This window comes from Poecilia reticulata, chromosome 16, assembly GCF_904066995.2.
Source record: "Poecilia reticulata chromosome 16, P_reticulata-male-v2, whole genome shotgun sequence".
Classification (NCBI taxonomy): domain Eukaryota; kingdom Metazoa; phylum Chordata; class Actinopteri; order Cyprinodontiformes; family Poeciliidae; genus Poecilia; species Poecilia reticulata.
In genome coordinates, this window is record NC_088845.1 from 8,504,725 (window position 1) to 8,524,929 (window position 20,205).

The 20,205-nt window shown below is 40.8% G+C and overlaps 1 protein-coding gene across 4 annotated transcripts in view; it reads right to left on the minus strand.

The window, feature by feature from the left end:
- The window catches only part of cadm4 (cell adhesion molecule 4), a 232,848-nt gene that overhangs the window by 211,736 nt on the left and 907 nt on the right, over positions 1-20,205 (minus strand). The window lies entirely within an intron of this gene.

A 20,205-nucleotide genomic window follows, 5' to 3' on the forward strand; every position in this document is an offset into this window, starting at 1 on the left:
TGAATCTGAGTTGTGCCACAGTTCATGAGATGTATAGATTAGTAAGATCTGCAAGTTGTTGGGCTCTTCTGAGAGAAAAAGTTTCACTGTTGGGCATATAACTTGGAGGCACGGATGTCAAAGATGCTTATAAAATTCATGTCATTCTTACATCTCGATACAAAAAGGTCCCCAATTAATATGTCCTTCGTAAGGACAATGTTGCTCTAATGAACCGTTACGTTTTTATTGTTTTATTTTGTTAACCAGTGTCCAATGAACGCCAATAGTTTTTTCTGATAGTCCAGTCAGTGCAATTTTTGTTGTTTGTCGTTTAGGTCTGACTTGTTAAATAAGATTTATTTTCTCCTCGGGACTGTCATACATAAAAGAGAAAAAGAATGTGCTACAGACTCTTAAGAAGTTTGTAGTTTAGAATACAGTACAAACTGGAGAAATTATAAGATAATCCCTTATTTATATATTAAAGTTTCTGTCCCAAATATGTATTTGATGTGACTCTCCCTCCACAAACCTCCATCTAAAAGTTTCTGGTGAGTGAAAAGTGCACCCTCCTATCTAAGGCCTTGATGTAGGGTGTTTTTTTTTAGCTGATAATTTAATTGCGCCTTAGTAAACAGAAAAAAAGTAGAAAGGCAGAGTGACATAATTATGTGTTCTCTGGTGGTTATAAAGGGGAAGTTGATTTGTGTGTTGGTGGGGAAGGTGGGTGCAGGGTTTGGGAATGATTGTGAGAGGAGTTGGGGCGTTCCTGGGAAAATGTATGAGGTAAGAATGTTTTATAGTGTAATGTTTTTATTTTTTTCTAAAACAATAAAAGTTGTTACAAAAACAGGAAATGCAGAGAGACAATAATGACTCATTTTTGGAAAATGCTCTTATTTTTCAAAAGCACCTATAGACGTACACAACCTACAATGTAAGCATGTTTGTAAAGTTTCCTGAATTGGGATACTGATTCCGACATGTTAATTCTGTCAACACAAGCAGACAAAAAAAAAAAAAAACACTTTTTTCACAATCAGTAGATTGTTTTTGATTGCTTTGTTTTTTAATACATTTCTGTAAGCCAAATTTTCAAACATCTTCATTACGCTGAATCACTGATTACACTACTGCGCTGTCTAGAAGATTCACATCACATAATTGAACAAGTGTCAAATACTGTAAAGGGATCCAGACAATTGAAGAATGTAAATATGCCAAAGTGTCTCTGAAATCAATGTTGCATTCACTGTCTGTGAATAGCAGCTACGTCTGCAGCCTGCAGCCGTAAAGCACAGCTGCTTCCAACCTGAACTCTAATGGCGTGAAAAACAATGTTCTATCACAGGAGATGATGTGTCATTGAGAGGTGTGCAGCAGTGCAAGGAAAATCAGCGCTACTTTTGAGCAAAGCTATTAAGTGTGTAATGCGGCACACATCCATGTCTCTCGTTGCACCCCTCAATGCGCCATTCTCAAAGATGGTTTCACTCTTTCCAATCAGGATTTTATTGTCCTGTAATGACTACTTCTTCCATAAAAAAGGTACTTTAGGGAAAGATGAAGGAAATAAAGAAAGATTCAGAAGATATAGGTAGTTAAAGAAGGGAAAACATCCAACAAACCGAAGCAACAAGGGTCATTTCAGGGTGAGCAAATGGGAGACAGTCTGCAAGTTTTTTGCTTCTTCTCGTACCTGAACATTTCATCCCTATTGTTTCCATGTGAAAAAAAAGTTTTAGCTTGCAGCTGACAAATCAGCATTCAGTTAGCTGTTTGCTTTGTGTGCTTGTTTTTTGGCCCATTAAATAAGCCTCATTAGAGGGCAGCAGCAGCTAATAACAATGTCTCTGCTGCACCAAGCTTTTTCTTGCATGCTGTCCCCTTATCCTTTTTTTCAGTTTCCCTTTAAGGCTGCTTATTGATTTTTGGCCCTTCCTATCCCGTAACTTTTTTATTAATAACCCAGAACATTATCAAGAGTATCACAACCTAAAATCTTTACACCACCAATTATTAAAGCTGGTGGATGCATGTTTGCAAGCGCAGGTCTCTCTTTGACTGCGTGCCTAAACTCATTAGACACATGCAGCTTTTTCACGCCTTCTCCTCTTGCATCTAAGCTCCACCACAAACTCTTTGCCAAGCAAACTTCTGAAAGACAAAAAGAGAAGAAACAAGAAGAGACTTGGGCCAAGTGCAAAAGAATGTGGTTTGATACAGAGTCTGGGCAAAAAAGAAGAAAAAGAGAGATTACGTAGAGAAAAGGGAGGCTCTAAGAAGCAAGACAAAAAGGACACAGAGGGAGAGAAGAGCAGGGCAACAGAATGAAGGAGGAAGTGCCAAGAGGCAAGCCTTGGTGGTAAATTCAGAGGCGGACAAGATGGAAAGAGACCAGGACGGAGGGGGGTGAAAAGGCAGGGAGAAATACGGATGTGCTGAGGGGAACAGAAATGAATAAAATATGGAGGGAAACAGATAGGATCGAAAGGTGGCTGAGGTGAGTGAGAGAGCAGCTGGAGCTATTAGATTCTCTGCAGGCAGTCGCTCTCTCTTCCCATCACCGCTGTAGTTATAAACTCTAGCTCGGTGGGATGCTGCTAATGTAAAGTGCTCATTTATATCTGCTTTTGTGTCGGGCACATATATGTGCAGTAAATATATACGCGAAGCCCCATCTGCGGATCTGAATCTCTATGCATGTGTGTGAGGGGAGGAAAAAAAGGGTGAGAAAGAAACCTCCCTGAAAGTGACGGTGCACAGCAGAACATCACAAATTATAAACGTGCGAGTCTGTTGGATCCACTGACAGCCACAGATTTGGCTCTCTCTGGATTATACAGACACTTTTTGAATCCTTACGTGGAATACATTGCAGTCAAATTACCATACCCGCAGGATTTCAATATTTAAAGAGGTCATCTACATTCTTTGACACCTGGGTAAGAAAAAAAAAAAAAGCCACCACAGCCAAATAGGGCAGGTTACGTCTAAGACGGAATGAAATTTGTCATCCGTCTAGATCTTTTTTATTGTAGATTTTGACTACCTTTCCACAGAGTTTCTATTGACACTTCGGGAACATGCCTAAGGCTGCAAAACACCACAAACACCAGAACACTTATGCCCAGGCAGAGTTACACCTGCAACAGGGACTAGTGTTGAGAAGTAAACTTGGCTCTGTGCTTTGGTATTTTTGATCATAATAATGACAAACAATGTCCATATTACAATGAGCAAAAGAAAAAAATATATTAATTTGAAAAGATCTGAATAACTATTAGCTAAATTAATCACATTACTACCTAAGATTATCAGTAGTCATCCATCAGTCAACAACATACAAGAAGTGCAAAAAGAAAATTCTTGCCTCCATTTACAACAAGTAAATTAACTAAGACACAGCACATGCAGAAAGCCACAGGGTTTTAATGACAGTAATTTAAAAAGTATGGAGTAAAATACCAAACAGACCTGCACAGCCACATCATTAAGGAGTCACTCCAATGCAGTGACTATAACTGGTAGAATGCCGTACACATATTTTAGTCAGACATGCTGGATATCAGATTACTGAGGTTCTGACTTTAGTGATGACGATTGAGCCAAGGCACTGTATAGTTGTACAACAGAAGTACTAAAAGCTTGGTTGTAGTATGTCAGCTGAACAAAGCAAAACGCAAAGCAGCAAAGAACGTCTTCAAATTTTCACTCAAAAACAAGGTCAACAAAAGTCAAAGATCAATACTGAGTAAAAGTCAGAAACTACAAGCAACATTTCAGGTCTAATTGCGGTATTAGCAAAGTTGAAGACACTTTGTCCCAAGTTTGCAGTGTTATGTTCCAAGCTTGACAGCATAATAAAGAGATTTGGTCTCCATCTTGGCATTACAGTGGTGAATGAAAATGTTGCTGCCAATACATGGATGAAAGAAGCGAAGAGCAGAATATTACAAGCAGAGCTGTTATGGAAGGTAAAGGGCAACATAAAACAGTGTTGTAAGACATAAATTAAAAAAAAAAAAAATCCATATCAGTCCACACCAGCAGTGTCAGATTGGCGGCCGATTCTCCTTGTTGTCCTTTTCTATATTTTTCAATTTAAAATGGTTGACAATTCTGTTAAAACAATTATCCACAGATCAAGTCTATTATTTAAAGTTTTGGCACAATTCAGTACAATTTGAATATGTGTTGAAAGTGTTAAATGACGTGTGTAAGGTGACACAACACACTGTATGGCTCCTGATGTGCTTTCCTCTCATGTCTGGGCTCTTCAATACTGTAAGATGAATTGACCACCTAAAAACTACAAGGAAATTATGCAGTATAAGCGGTTACGTATACTGCATAAGTATAAGTAATCACAGAAAATGTGGGGTTTTGCTAACAAATTTGAAAAGGCTGGACTGTGGTGTGATGAAGGTCTGAAAGTACACGCATCATTCACAACAGGTTAGGAGTGAGTTAGATGACATATTTCATCCTGTAGAAAGGGCCTCAAACTCTAGCACCACTTCTTCGCTTATGATCTTTCAGCTGAAACTATGCAACAAAGTTTGGAATTCAGCACAAAGAGAAAAGCATTCTTGGAAACTGAAATGTTTCTATCAATTTAAATATAACCCCTCCAGGACAACCTTTATCTCCACTGAAATAAGCAAAAAGTAAGCAAAAAGAAAACTTTCAGCAAAGACTTATCGAAAAAGCCTGAAAAAGACAGAGAAAAAAACTCAACTGCTCATGAATATCAGTTCAAGTCTAGATGAATATCTTTTTCACATTCTGGTAGTGGATATTGATCCCACATAATCTTTTTGGTGTGTGCAGTTTGGTAAAAACACTACTTTTTGATACCAAACAGAAAATGTTCTGAATTCAATCATAGATTTTTTTTGTGTGTGTGTTTTTTATGTATATTTGGTTCTTGTTTTATTTTTATTTTTCGGACATTTTTATTTGCATTCTGATGTCAAGTTTTCAGGCATAGGCTCAATCTGCAAGTGCAACATTTGCCTCACTGATTAGCTTTTTAAATTGATGCATGCTCATAATTCATTATCTCCATGATGACATGACAGGTTGTATAATAATACAATAGCTGGTGTTGGCACAGGGTTTAAAATAGTGGTTGGCTGGGGAGTATGCATTTCCCTGCGTGCCCGTTTTGAATCTTCCCATCATTCACCAGGCGTGTCTTATAGCCTAAAGACATACAAAAAAGGTTAAATGTCGATTCTCAACTGGCCAAACCTTTTCTCACATTTTTCAACCAAAATCACTTGCTGCCTTCCCATTTTGTTACCTCAGATGATATTTTTTGTAACCAGTTTACCCATAAATGAATAATTCGTGTTTCTATGATGTTATCCAGTTTACCACGGTCTCTGGCAAATAGCATTTGCACAGACAACCACCTGCATGCTATACACAGTGTTGGAAATTAATTTAACAGTTTGCAACCTAGCAACCCACAAACCAATTAATGGCTGTATGTGCAGCACAGCTTTCTGGACAAGTTGTGGTACATCTAGATCTTAATCTGCATCAGGTGTGGGCATGTACTGTAGTGACATCAGATACAGCATGTTATATAAGACAATTAAAATGTAACACCCATCAATTGTTCCCTAAAAATCCTTCCAATTGGTCCTTTGCAATTATATTATTGTGCACATGTATGTTACAATAATGTTGTATCATTCAAACACAGGAAGGTTTTAAACATGTGGCGGAAGGTGCTCTGATCTGATGAGGCCAACTTTTTTCCAACCTTCATTGCATAGTTTCAGCTGAAAGATCATGAGCAAAGAACTTGTTTTGCGATGAAATGGTGGATGGAGCAAAAGGCAGATGGTTTGACAAAACATTCACTTGATAAAAATCATGTCGTAGTATTCAGATTTTTATCTGTGTATCATTTTTAAACTTTTCATTATTGTCCTCTCTCTACACAATTATGTACTATTTTTCTCTATCACACAAAATCCCAATAACATAAATTAAATGTTGTATGTGTTCCCAATATTGTGCTACCGTACTTGCAACACAATGTACACATTATGCTGTTTTTTGTGGTGGATTCCTACTGCTTCATGCTCACTAATACTATACTATCAAAAAGGAGTTTCTGCTGAAATCGCAACACTCTGAGTGTCTATCATAAATAAAACAACATTAAACAACAATACACATCTGTCCAGCAAGTTAATTATCACATTAAATTATGCAGTTTATAAGGAAGAAACAAAGACATAAATATAGATAAAAACACAAGGTTGGTGTGTGCAGCAGAGGAGCAATTTACCACCTGGTATTTGTATTATAAACAATGCCATGAACTAACAACATAAGATCCTGTTTGACTGAGCTTTTTCAGATGTTCAGATAAAACAGGCACGAGTGATTATGGCCGCCATATCAGCTGCACAAAATCCCTCATAAACCAGAAGGAAAAGGGATCCGGACGCATAATGGTGCCATTTCCTCTCATTATGCTGATGCTATGTGGATTCTCCAAATCATATATCTGCAACACCAGCGGTCAGAAGTGTGTTTGTATAAAATATATGAAAACAGATTACAAGGGATAAAATGAAAAAGCTTGCAGGGACACAATGCACTCATCTCACCTCTCCATCCTCTCAGTGGCAGGTCAGTGTAAGTTGGTTGGAGCCAAATAATTTTTTGGGAGGATCAGAAGGTTGCACTTTGTGCCCACCCTTACTCCCACACACACAAACTCCTCCCAAAACCCACCTCTATCTATCCGCCCACCCCTGACCATTCCCATCACTTCACAGCTGGATGAGCAAAGCAGCAGCAGCTACCTACCTACCTGGTGCTGTGATTGACTGCACTGCTGCTGAACGCGCTTCACTGTATCTGTGCCGTGTTTATTGCTTCTTTCACCTTCACCGTAATTGAGTCCCTTCCCTATGCCAAATATGCACCATCAGAAGGGCGGATGTGAGTGTGTGTGTGTGTGTGTGTGTGTGTGTCCAAAGACTCTGGATGTGTGTGTGTTAGTACACAAGGGAGAAGAGAGTTGACTGGCAGGCTACATAACTCAATTCAGGAATTCTGAGGGAGTCTGATGATATTTTTTTCCCCGTGTGTTGGACTGCGTGACTGAGTTTACCTTTACTGTGCATAGCTAATCGACCTACCCTGTGTAGGAAGTGATGGGTCCCTGTATGGGAAGAAACTCCAGACTATGCATAGCACTTCAATGTATTCTGGGTGTGAATGCAATTTAGGGGGGGTCAAGAACCACCCAAATCATGTAATATACGGCATTCACAGCAGTTACAGCTGCAGGTGTTTTACAGGATGTCAGTAAAGGTTTTGCACACCTGGAATTATTCATCTGTGAACATCAATTTTCAAGTACCGCCACTGGTAATGACTTGAATTTTGGTCTGGACTTTGTCTGCAGCATTCCAACACATGAAGAAGGTTTGATCTGTATGCTTTGGGCCATTGTTCTGCTAGAAAGTAAAATGCCCTTGATAACTGGATGCAATCTGCTGGGTTTCCTTGGACAGAATATTTTGAAACTTCTTTGAGCAACTAATTGAGCTTATTGCACTGCTTGATAACTAGGAACATTTGAAATGTATGTATAATTGAATCAAAATTATTATTTTTGTTCCTTTTTGTGCCTTGAGACAACTTTTGTTGCGAATTGGTGCTATACAAATAAACGGTATTGAATTGAAAGCTTCCCCAGCACTGTTGAAGTAATGCATGCTGGGAGCAGGATTGCACTGGATTATATTTAGGGGTATTAGAGTAGAGGCTCTCTCATACTTCACTGGAAATCGAACAGTCGACACACAATCTTGTGGTAGCAGGACTTTTGTATTTGCATACACCTTTGAATTCGCAGGCCACCTGGGGACTTCCAGGTGGTCTGTGCTTCAGTATACGTCATGCTGGGATCCCTTCCCTGTCCCTGCATCCTTAATGTTACTATAATGAAATGACCGTGGAGAGAGCGCCACACATTTTTAGCCATGTGGCATCTTTTTAGACATTTTGCAAAGAATGGTACAAGAGTATATAATTCTTCAACGTGTCTGATAAATATTCCTCCAAAGCATTCATGCTGTCGATACAAAGACCGGATGGTAGAAATGGGTCTATTTGAAGCGAAATATTGACATTACTGTCCAGGCGCATTTCTGCATGAATTGTGCTACAAACTTTTGACCAATCACACAGCACATCACACGCTGCTCTGTGCAAAATATTTTAACTCAGGCCTGGTGTCAAAGAGGGAGGAAGGACATCTCCTGGTGAACCAGAGGTCACAATTTTCATCATGAGATTTTGTCAATGAGAGCAGTTTCAGGTGCTTTGAACGACAAATGGGTGAACCTCAAACCCCTTAAATACATATGCATTTGTAAGATTTTGATTTGTTGAAAAGTTTCAAATGCATATATTATTTTCTCTTACTTCACAATTACGCACAACTTTTTGTTAGTCTGCCAAAAAAAATTCCAGTAAAATAAATTAAGGTTTGTTGTTACAATGTAACGAACTGCAAGGCACGGTGCACAAATACACAATACCAGTCACACCTGTAAAACAGACAATGTGCCAAGAACAAGCCAAGTAGCACAAGTGAATTCTGAAGTATGATGGATGTGTGAGCCACTGAGGTTAGGGAAGCGATGAAAAAAGTAGAGTAGGCAAGACAAAAATGATGATGTGTGCATGTTCGTTGTTTGAGAGATGAGGAGCCCGATAGGTTTGATCAAACACTGAGGAGTTAAACTCTCTTTTCCTGCTAATAGTAGGGTAAAAAAGTTATTTGCAGGCTTTCGGAGACATAAAAGAAGCAGAAGAGGAGGGCTGGAAGAGATGGGGTAGTAAAAGACAGTCACGGGAGGAAGAGAAGGAGGAGTGGGAGATGGCTGAGGGGACTGCAAGGTGTCTGAAGGGCATGTACACTAAAAATAAGCTTCAAACCGCTAGAATATTGCTGTGCCGTGTAAAATGCAGAGTTCAGCAAGCCCAGAGCAAAAGGGATCCTGAGAGAAGGTGCATCTGGAGGTAGAGTTAAAAAATAAAAAAAGGGAAACAAGCATTTTGACTAAGAGAAAGCAAAAAGTTACAGGAACACAAGGAGGAAGTGGAAGTTTAAGTTATTTTGAGAAATGGGAACAGTGGAAAAAGAAGATGGGAGACAAAAAAAACATATTGGAAATGATTGGTTGGGGTCTGTGTAAATGTAAGAAAAGTGAGGGGAAATATAAAGTGCCAGATGAAAGGAGAAAACCATTTTGCCAATGCAAATGAGAGAAGGAAAGCGGAAACACAAGCGTTCAAAAGCTGGCCACCTGGGTCCCGTCAATCCTCCGTCTCTCTTTTTCCTCTTTCTCCCTCTTCATCTCACTTTCTATCTATTCACACCTGGCTCCGCCATCCCTTTAGCCTGCAGCGACAGTGTGAGAGGTAGGTGGAAGGAGGAAGAGAAGACATAGATGGGGTGCAAGCAGCAGGGAGGCAGGGGGAAAAACTGCCAAAATATCCATCAGCAAGCTATCTTGGCAAAGAAAAGTCATTTTTCCCCTCCACCAAAACGCGCCTTTCCAACTATCACTGAGCTTGCCTGTCATTGCTAACTATTAGGAACAGTTGGAGCAGATGCATGCGGACACATGCACCTGGAGCTCAGAGTGTCGTGCGTGGCCATGGGCGTTTGTACTTAGACACCAACAGAGTTAGGCAAAGAAATACAGCCACACAGGGAGGGGCTGGAGAGATGGAAATAAAAGCTTTTGTGTGATCATGGTGAGCAAAAACAAAAAGACACTAAGTCACTGCTGAGGCCCTTGAACAGGCTTCACACTGCAGGAGAGCTGGGGAAGAAGGATCAAAGAAGAAGCAGCTAAGAAAAAAGAACTGTTAAGAATAAGGAAAATATTAGAGAAGGTGAACAGTAACTAGGAGTAAAAACAGGTTTTACTTGAGATCAAAGGGCACAACCAGAGGGCCAGGCCTTCTGCTTTTGTGAATATGGTTTTCAGGCTGGGTGTGTCTGCCTGGTTCTCTGTAATATCAACTGGAAAGCTGAAAAGAAAACTAGTAAGGGAGCGTTACACATACAAAGCACACCGCATTCTGCCAAAAGGAAAGGAAGCACAGTTCACTGATTGTGATGGAACACAAGCAGACCTGAATTTCAAAATCTGTACAAATGCAAGCCATTGGCCCTATTTGGAAATTGTAATCATCTGGGATGAACTTAATTTTTAGTTACCAACAGTTTACAATCGTTTAAAATTTTTCCCACAAGTTCATATTTATTTTTTTTCCAGACCTCAAACCAAATTCATTTCCACTATAAGCAAGGCTGGGTTATTGTTGAATTCACAAGTAATACTGTGCATATATTTGCCAGCCCCTGTAAAACTGCCTAGCTAACAGAATTAGACTGCAAATATTTGATTTAAACTGGATTTGCAATTAATTTAATTCACAAATACTTCTGTTCAGATGATTGTACTGTAAAAGTGTCGCCAGCATTATTCTCCAGATTACAGGTCATTTTAGAGCAAATACATTTGCAGTGTCCCAAATACAGAAAATGTAGAACTTTCAGTAGACAGCAAAATTTGCTTTGGTTAGCTGTGTTGTTATGTTTAAACAACACGGCAACAGAATAAACTAAAATTGTCATTGGCAGATTAGAGCTTTACAACATCAGTGTTTGGAAACTGGCCACACAATCTCTGACTGGTTCATCTCTCATTATATATTCACTAATTACACTTTACAATTCATTTTTTCTTATGTAAAGTAGTAAACAATTTGTTAAAAAGTCTTTTCTCTATATTTAGACCCCAAAACAGTAAAACAGTAGTTAGATGCGGGATCCTTCCTCATTTTATGTCAGTTAGTCCTGGCACACAGAAATTAACTTTGCCTTCTGGTCGTTTCTGCAGACTCAAGCATACCTTCTGCTCACAGATTGTTGAGCTTTCATCTTTTCAAATCGAGACAGCAAGCCACATATATCAAAGTCTCCCAGCTTCACAGGGGCCTAATATAATCAGATTTATCCAGTTCAAGTTTATGCAAACAGTGTATTGTAATATACTTAGCATAATGAAAATACACAGCAAGCTTTTTTTTATAATATCTACATTATGCTCTATATGTTAAATGTATAACTTTCATTTATTTTGCAACATTAAAACATCCCCTAAAAAAACAAGTAAAGTAAATTTGTGAATCGCTTTAGATGGGCAGTAGTATAGCCTGGAATCCCGCTGACTAAAACAGTGGGCAGAGCGACTTGGATAAAAAAAGAAAGGGATAGATGGTAGCCATCATGGCCTTTGGGAAGAGAGAAAATAATCAAGAATGAAAGCACATTCCCCCTACAGCTTTCTTTTATTAGTTTCTCTAGCAATAAACTATGTTACTGTATATGCAGTCAGGAGGCGACGGCTCCGTGCTGTGTGTACTCTCTCGCTCTCAAGACTCTAGGATCTCTATTGCAGACACAGAAAACACTTGCTGCCCATGCCTACGGAGTTGACGAAAGCTAAAAATGACTTGTGGAGCGATCAACAGAACCCCACTGGCCGAACCAAGCTGCTTCACAGCTCAGTTCGCCAGGATAGCCTAGTGAGAAGCAGTTGCTATGAACTACCGTTTCCTCTGCAACTGCGCCCAATGCCCAAGGTCTCTGTCAAACTCACTCAGTATCACAGATTGTTTGCCTGTTCCACTCCTCTGCAGCAATGACCAGAAAGGAAAGGCATGGCCCTTCTGTAGCTGGTGATAACATTATTCGTCCGCCAGATGGACACGGAGATAGGAACACATCTGTGGATGTGACTCGAGCACCACTTCAATCTGCCGCTGATGGTTTATGGAAGGTCAGGTGAGTGGGTCGGACCTGTTAACAACCATCAGGTGAATCAGCAGTCATGCACTTGAAAGCTCCTTGAACTGCTCCATAGAAAATGAATCCAGTGAAAGCTCTCCTCAAGGTTGTTGGTGCCAGGCCACTTCTTAAATGGCCTCACCAACTGTAACAATGTGTGCAGAAACAATTGCAGCACCAATCCAATTTGGCAGAGCCATTTTCTTCTTCCTCTTTCCCTTCACTGCAGGCAGCCACACAGCAGTCCAACTTGTGTTTAGCTTAAAGCAAACCCTCACTTGACGACCTTATGAATCTTAAAAGAGCCCAGCGGATCTTTGCGGTAAATCTTGCACCAGCAGAAGTACAACAGCAGGCTTTTTTTTACCCTCTCATTTTTAAATCTTTGTCCATCTTTTTCAGACTCCCACCACCCTGCAAGCACATGGGAACAAGGTGTTTGGGAGGAACCTTTTTTGAGGATTGTTTTCATACGCTCTAAATTAATTGCCTCTAATTAGGGGTTGTTTACGGTTTGCTAATGAAGTGGATCAAAGCTTAATACCCCTGATATTGAGGATCTTGTCTACGGCCCAAGGAAGAGTTGAGGAGAAAAGCAGGCAGCGGAAAGAGTAGAAGGGTATTGGCAAAGTATAGTGGATCTAAAAAATCTCACACCCCTGTAAAAGACGACAGGTTTTTGTAAAGTAAACATTTAGACCAACACAAGTAAAAGTGATACTTAAATATTTAAAGGGTAGGGGAAACAAAAGTAATGAGGCTGCACAACGTTTTACTCAAAAAGAATTCAGCTGTTCTAGAATACTTGTCCTGACATTTTGTAGTTAGACCTCAGAGAACAGTGTAAATGGTCAGATAAAGGCTAGGAAATCATTTTCAAGCTGCATGAATTTCTGCCAGATAATCACCGTGTAGTATCTGTGACAGTAACCCTAAGTAATATTCATGCCAGGGCTCAAGATGCTCAGCATATAGAATCTCAGCCATCATCCCAATATCAGTACAAAAATGAAGTGGCAGAGGAGTGATGGAATACAATATTTAGTTGTGGTTGTGATGAAGTGACAGACATGCTAAAGCCCAAGGAGTTATTATGGGAAATTGTGTAATGGTAAAAAAAAGAAAATAAAATTAGCATAAATCCAATTGAAAATTTGTGGATGGATATGAACAGCAGTTTCTACGTAAATGCGTGTCATCCTGATAGACTACAACCCAAACAGACCGATGCTGTAGAAAGACAAAAAGTTCTTCAACAATTGTTTGTTGAAGCATTATTTCAACACACTGTTTATTCCCTCCTCCTCAACCCCCAAAAAGTGACCAGAGTGTGTTTATTTAAGTTTAAAAGGACATATTAAAAGGTCTCCAAAACGTGAGAATGATTTCAATTAGGTTCTGCTGTTTTTATAAAAAAAACTAGGCATTCAACTGTGTTTTGAGAGTTTTGTCAAAAGCCACTTACCCTCTGTCCAAAATGAAGTGGGAAATCTAATGTTTATCTGCCAGCTATTGCTGCTATCAGTTGTATCTATTGCAGTGATAAGAGTGATGTTTTTGAAAGCACAAACACAAAATTGTGTTTGCATGGCATTTGTAGAGCTAATATGTTTTAATCTTTTGCTTCCTTAATGCATTGTTTTTCAGCTAGCAAGCATCTTTGAGCCCTGTTAGAGTATATAAACAGTTGCTAATATAATCAAGGTTTGATTATGTTTTAGTGAAAAAAAGAGTAAGGAAAATGTCACAACAGTAGCTAAGCTAGACATGGTAATAACTACAATGAATTTGCCACTCATGGGAGAGACATTTTAAGGGTTTTCTTAGACAGAAAACTCATCGGAGTCCTCTCTGGCATTGTTGTCTCCGCGCTCTGAAAATCTCCATCTGATTTCCCAGAAGATAGAGCAGCGCTTTCACTGGCAATTTTCAGCATCCGACAATCTCATCAAAGCAAACCTATTAATGGTGATGATATGAAGGAGGATTCTAAACGGCAGGCAGATGAATAGCCCAGTGCATGTGTGGGTGTCCAATTCTCCGTGTAGGATGGGTGAAAGTAGGAGGGCTGGACATAAGAGTCTGTGTGTAACATTCTCAACACTTGTTAGGCTGGGTCTTGGTGTACATGTGTATTGTGTGTAGGTGTAAGAGGGCATGTATACACTGTGACCTCATCGATCATGACAACTTGTCCCTCAGGTGTGGTCACCTACACAGTGCTTGCCCTTTCTTCATCTTTATCTTTGAATATTGCCATCCATCTCTCTGTTTGTGAGCTCCCTCCTTCTCCTGACACCAGCACCCTGTATTTCCTGATCTTTACCCACTCCTCCTAACGGCCCCCTTCTTTCCCTCCTCACCTTTTTTGGCCCTAGGAATCAGTCATCCTGCACCACAGAGGTTGCCTTATTTCCTTTTGTTTTATTTTTTTAAACACTCTTCTATTTTAGCACAGAAATCCTGCAATCATTCTCTCTTTTGCTGGACTCCTCTCAACCTGACTTTCTCCTCTGCTTCACTGGTCTATGACACATGCCCCTGGTGCTTTCCCTTCCCCTCTTGCTGTTTTCTTTCTCTTTTTTTGATACAGTGTGCAGCCATGGCTGCAGACATCGCTCCCTCTCTCCCCGTGACGCTTTCTCTCTCCCTCTGTGACCCCATCAGTTCCTCAGTGCCCCAGCTAATCCTGGTCACTCTTCATCACCCAGCCTCCACCAGACACACTGACCTCCCAAGGTGGTAAAGGAAAATGTGGTCTCTTGTGGAGTTTCTGCACCCAGGCTGAAGTTTAAGCCCATCTTTGATCCTCCTTACCACCGAATGAACACCTCATTACCAGCCATCCGTCCCTCCTCTTGTCTCTACATTAAGTCTTCCAGATGGGATGCGCATTAGCCTTTTGCTCTGGCAAAGTACACAGCTTCTAGCTCTTCAATTTTAGGCACTTGCCCTTTTCAGCTCAATCAGCCTCTTTGGCCCAATCACAGCTAGCGAGGACTCTGTTGCACCGCTTGAGTGAGGATAATCACCTTGGTTACTGGCGTTACTGGAGCCCGCTGTCTAACCACGTTAGCACCGCGCCCTGGGAGCTGTGGAGACAGGTGTCACAGCAGCAAGGGAGGGTGTTAAACAAGCCCAAAAGAGGAGATATAAACATTTACTCCCAGTCATGGGAACCTCGATATTAATAGTGAATAATGCTCATTCCGTGGTGATAATATTTTCATGGTTTTTTTCAGATGCTGAAGCCCCTCTCACTACACCATTATTCAGCACTGACTGCCTTCACAGAAGTACACCTTGTGCCCTGGCAGAAAGAATACTTAGCAACTGTCTCTGAGTGTTGCACCAAGAAGTTATACCGGGACAACAGCTATTTACTGATTTCACAGTCCCAAGGCAAAGACAAATGTACACAGAGAAGGGTCAGCTGCCGGAGAAAAGCTGCTGGCTCAGGGGACGTTGGGTCACAGCACAGTGAAAGATTCACCCAGCTGGGGCTTTTGTTACACGAAAGCCAATCAGATCAGATGAACCTAAGAGCACCAGATTGATTGGCAGGCTTCAGATGCCAGCAAACGGAGATGTCCTTGGTGTCCTACTCTGCATCAAAAAAAAACTTGCGCACCAAAGTTGGTGGAATGCCAGTTGTTCTCAGAAAGCGACACGTAAGGACGACATAGATCACCATTATGATAATCACGGGCAGCACTATCTGGGGAATAGTAATGGGAAGGAGATGAGGTGGCCGCCATAAAGAGTGTTTCTACATTAGCATTTGCCCTGATTAGATTGACGGAAAGTTTAACTAATGGACAATTTAAAAAAATGGTCAAATGAGATATAAGGATTCGATTACCATTTGGTGTCTTTGTGTGACCCTTTTAGTCATTGTGCTTTGTGTTTTCAGTTTGCAGGAACCTATCCCTAAAGGCGAAGCCCAAACCGAAGCCCATTCCAGTAAATAGGATGTGAAAAGGGATGTGTGGGCTCAAAAGGACATGTGAGGTCTAATTTCCCTTTTCTATTAAAATCAAAGCAAAAACATTAAATCCTATCAAGACCAGGCTACGGTACTAGAGCAGCTTATTGACTGAGTGAAAAGGCAGATGTTTAAAACAAGAAGCTATGCATTTATTAGGCATAACATATTCTAAATCAAGTGAATTCTGATGATTTGCTATGACACCTGTGTTAGAAGCAGACATAACTGGAAAGTCTAAGGATTTTCAACAGGTTGGCAAGCGGCAAATTGTGATGGCTAGTAAATTGGGTCAGACCATCTCCAAAACCAAAGCCCTTCCAGGTGGGTAGTGACCAATATCAGCTTGATTTGATGAGTAAATGTTTTTAAAGACCAAGTCCGATCTAAAATCTACGTGGGCCAAGTTCAAGTCAAGTCTCAAGAGTTCAGTGGAAACATTTAAGTTAAGTCTTTAATCTTTCACCACAATTCTGAGCCAAGTCCTCAAGTTTTACGCTCCAAGTCCAATTCAAGTTCACAACTTTGAGGCCATACCTAAGATATCCCCTAACTTTTTGCCCCAGCTCAAGAAATTGACCTGAAATTGTTTTCTTTAATTGTTGATTACATGAGATAAAGATTGTTCCTGAGACCCTAGCCCCACACCTCAAATCTCAGTGAGATCACAAGTATTCAGAGCATGAGTGAAAGTCGAGTATGAAGCACTTATTTTTGCAGCTTAAGTGTGAATCAAATTTAAGATGCAGACTTGAACAGCCGTCACTGATTTTTACCAAATGTGGTCTAAGGAAGGAACACTTTTGAACAAACAGCAGGGTCATTGGTGGCCATTGATGGACGTAGGTAGCAAAGATTAATCCCTGTAGTCCAATCAAAGAGATAAATTACTAAAGGTAAGGTTGGTTGTTAGACTAAACAGCGTATCACAGTTTGTTGTGTTAGGGGTGGAAGGCTGCAGACGAGTAAGAGTGAAAACACTGGATGCTTTACAAAACAGCTAACAGATCATGGGGTATTTTCCACCTTATGTGCCTTTGGAATTGATATTTGAACCATGTGCGTTCAGTGAGATGATTCCCTCAAAGAGTGACAAATTATTAGAATCCATTATTTCTGGTTGGTTAGTTTGAGAAAGTAAAAAACTTTTTCAATAAACAATTTGAAGAGCACAACAACAAGTCTGACGCTGCAGCTTGGACTCCAAATTCCCCAGATCTATATCTAATGAACAAAACATTAGATAGCTGTAAAAACAAGTACCGTCCACTGAGGACTCACTTGGAAACTCCAGAACTGCTGCTAAAGTCTTAGTGCCAGATAGCATGTTAGCAGTCATTCAAAAAAGGTGGTCATAATGTTATGCCTGATCAGTGAGAGGAAATGAGTAGTCAAGTTAAATAAAATGCATCACCTGTGCAAACCTTGGAGCTTAAAGACTTCTCCTTCTGAGTAATGGACCCATAAAAGCCCAGAGGAGAATAAAAACAAGCCACAATAAGCTCTGTAACTCTTTTGGTTGTGGCTTTCCCCGGGAGAAACACAATTTGTCTATGGAGCTTATGCTGAGGCAGTTGCTCAGCTGAGATAGCGGGCCACCCTGTCAGGGCCCTTTAGGACTGCATCAGTTGATCAAACAGGGCTGTGCACAACAGCAGCAGGCAGCATACCTTTAAAAAAATCCTCATTTCTTCCTCTCTCCTGTCGACAGGCACGGCAGCACTCTCTGCCAAGTTTCGGTTGTCCAATTATTTAGACTTACAAAAGACAGTGAATCAGAGGGGGATCGAACACAAACAACATCGTAGCAACACAGAGATCTGATTTTGCACTGATTTATACCGTGAACCAGCAGATGGCAGGGCAGAGAGCAAAGATGCAAGATCTTGCTCATTTTAATTAAATTGTCGATGAGGTTTTTTTTTCCTCCTTTTTTTGGGGGGGGGAGTGAATTATCCTTCAAGGTTAGGATCAAAGGATACATCTTTCCATACGGTGAAGGCTTTTTCAGCATATTAGGCAGCAAAGAAAGGCACAGAAATAGCAAGCCCAGCGCAATATGTAAAAAAAGTAAAAAGGGTTTCTGAACTCCTGCGTAAGGCAAACTATGCCTGACAACCATCAAATGCAACGTTTGGGTTCTGACAAATTCTTACATAACCAACACTGCTCTGCTCAAAGGAAACCCTAATGTGTACATCTGTTATGCACCTATGCATGTGTGCATGCTTTTAGTTGTATGCATACAGCATTTACCTTGATGCGTCTGTTTACGTGCCAAGCTTCCCTTCTGTGACTCAGAGCGACATTGATTTATGCGTGGCTTCTCTGCGTTTGTGGGTGCACTCACTAACACACAAGCACACGCGCACACACGCACACACACTTAGACCGACTGTAATTGGTATTCAAATCTCCTCCCACAACTACATCCAACTGCTGCTATTTTTCAGCCACTGGAGCCGAAGCCAAGGTCCAAGCGGGATGATGGGGAACAAGCTCAAACGGATGGGTCTCATTGCACACATTCGGATAAACAAATGGAGGTGATTTAAAGCGCATGGTGATAAGGCGGGCGGTAATGGAGGCAAAGGAGAGGAATGGGGATGGGGTGCAAAAATGGGTGTGATGGAGGGTGGTGATTAAGCGGCAGAGGAGGAGTTAGGAGTATTTGTTACAGTACGTGGAAGTTTTAGCCTGCACCTTCACAAACATACAGCGCTGACTCTGTGTGTGTGTGCATGTGTGTGTCCCTCAGGCCTGCCTGTCAGACACACTGTGAAGTCTGCCTGACTTTCTTCTTCCACCATTTCTCTCATGCCTTTCTTGCTCCCACATTCTCTCCATCCCCATTACCCCTTGTTCTATTAAAAGGAGGGACAAGTCTTCACAACAGAGTCCTTCACACAAACATCTCTGCACAATAACAACTTCAATCCATGTTTTCTTTTATCTGGTAAAACTAGCGACGCACCAATCAGTTAGCCAATATCCCTTTTATTGTGTCTGATTGGTGATTGGAATGTGAAAACGTTGACATCTGTGAAATGAATCAAAACAATGAACTGAATAATTGAGGTTTATAAACGCATCAGTGCTTTTTGATGCACTTGTTCGGCTTCAAAAATCAGACAAAAGGTAAGGAACAATTAAAAATGCAAAACTGCAAACCATTTTGCAATTCCTTTTTTTTTGCTGCTATTAAAACTACAATGTCTATGAAAGATTCTGCATTGAACTGATTTATGTCATATATTATAGTATTTTAGGTAAAAAGAAAAAAGACACATATGTAGAAAAAAAGCTGAATCAGTAAGGTCACACCTAAAAGAAAATCAGAAATAGTGCTGGCCAAGAAAAGCCTGATTAGTTTCCACATTCCCTTTAGAATGGCAAAGGACAACAAATGCTGTTTTCTTTATCAGAAATAGTTTCAAAACAAACAGCTTTGCAGTGTCTTCTTTACCACCTTGTGCCTTTAACATTCCTGAATCCCCCCAGCCTCATGTTTCTCCCCCGGCTCCTGTCAGAGGCTAGATTAATGACAATGATCAGCGAGCAACCCCCAGCTGAGGGTGCCTGCAGCTTAGCCAAAACCCTGCACTGTAAGCAGCACACGCAGCAGCTTCCAGTGTCATTCAGACAAACACACAAACCTCTAACACAGAACTCCATTTAGACTAACATACTAACACCTACAGCTCATGCATATAAATCAGCCAGCCCTGATCCCATAGCAGACACACAAAAATACTCTCTGGGGAGGAAATCAATATGCAGGCGATGCCAAGGCTCTTATCAGTCCAACCATGAAATTTGCAATGGAGCAATGGGGTCCTCTTGTGTGGAACAAAACACATCATGACTTCAGTGGCAGTGACAAAGGTAATACCTGACCTATCACTTAATCCTTCAACAGCCTTCAGAACGCTGGAGACAAAACCCTGCAAAGCAACATCTGTGAGCATCACTTCATCTCATTCACGAGCACTTATGTGTTATGGGTGGGACTTAAACGGCTTTGTTATGAGTTTGTGCTTCTGTTCCCTCCCGAGCAGATGGCTAGGGGCTGAAGTTGCTCTGGAATCCAAATTTCTGTATTTGCAGAACGTGCACTTGTCCAATCAGCCTGAAGAAGCAGTGCAGGACCATCCCGAGATAAGGGGCTCCGCGGGAGCCGCTGTAACACGGGTTTGTAACGCGACTGTTAAATGTTATTGTATTTGATAAGGAGGCGTATCAAAGGTCTGTTCAGATACACTTCTGTGGGATAAAAGAGGAAGAGCAAACACTTCCTCTTCTGTTCAGCGTTGTGTCTGACACGGGT